The sequence below is a fragment of the Apium graveolens genome, chromosome 9 (genome assembly GCF_009905375.1).
Source record: "Apium graveolens cultivar Ventura chromosome 9, ASM990537v1, whole genome shotgun sequence".
NCBI classification, from domain to species: domain Eukaryota; kingdom Viridiplantae; phylum Streptophyta; class Magnoliopsida; order Apiales; family Apiaceae; genus Apium; species Apium graveolens.
Window position 1 is genome coordinate 205,835,399 of NC_133655.1, and position 597 is coordinate 205,835,995.

Genomic DNA, 597 nt, shown 5'->3' on the forward strand with positions numbered 1-597 from the left:
AACTCCAGAATTCATGCCACCTTTCCCTGAGTCAGTCTCTGGGAAGGATTCTGGTACTCATTAGAAGCCATCAGTTCAATAAATTCATAAGCTTCATCATAACTATTAGCCCACAAGACTCCTCCTGATGCTGCATCAAGCATGGGTCTAGAAGTAGCACCAAATCCATTATAGAAACAGTTAATAATCATCCAATCAGGCATGCCATGGTGTGGGCACTTCCTTAACATCTCCTTATATCAATCCCAAGCCTCACACAGAGATTCTCCAGTTTGCTGAGCAAACTGAGTAAGAGCATTCTTGATTGTAGCAGTCTTTGCCATAGGGAATAATTTAGTGAGAAACTTTTGAGCACGATCTGAAGGAATTTACGGATGAGCGCAAGCGTGATATAACATTTATTCCGTAAAAACCATATACCGCACATATAGAAAAACGTATAAAAAGGAAACACTGAGGAATCGTAACCATACCTTGTGAATCGAAGCTTTATAAAAATGGAGTGCTAGCAGTTGCTCCTCAGTGTGTGAAGCACTCTACCGGTATCCACCAAGAAAGATCCTCTTCGATGAACCTTTTATAAAACCGAGCTTTTAT

At 40.5% G+C, this 597-nt stretch overlaps 1 non-coding gene across 1 annotated transcript; it reads left to right on the top strand.

Annotated features, from left to right (window-relative positions):
• The first annotated feature begins 201 nt into the window (after positions 1–201).
• On the top strand, positions 202–308 carry LOC141688212 (small nucleolar RNA R71). Its single transcript, XR_012561670.1, has one exon. It is a non-coding gene; the product is annotated as a small nucleolar RNA R71 (small nucleolar RNA).
• The last annotated feature ends 289 nt before the right edge of the window (positions 309–597 follow it).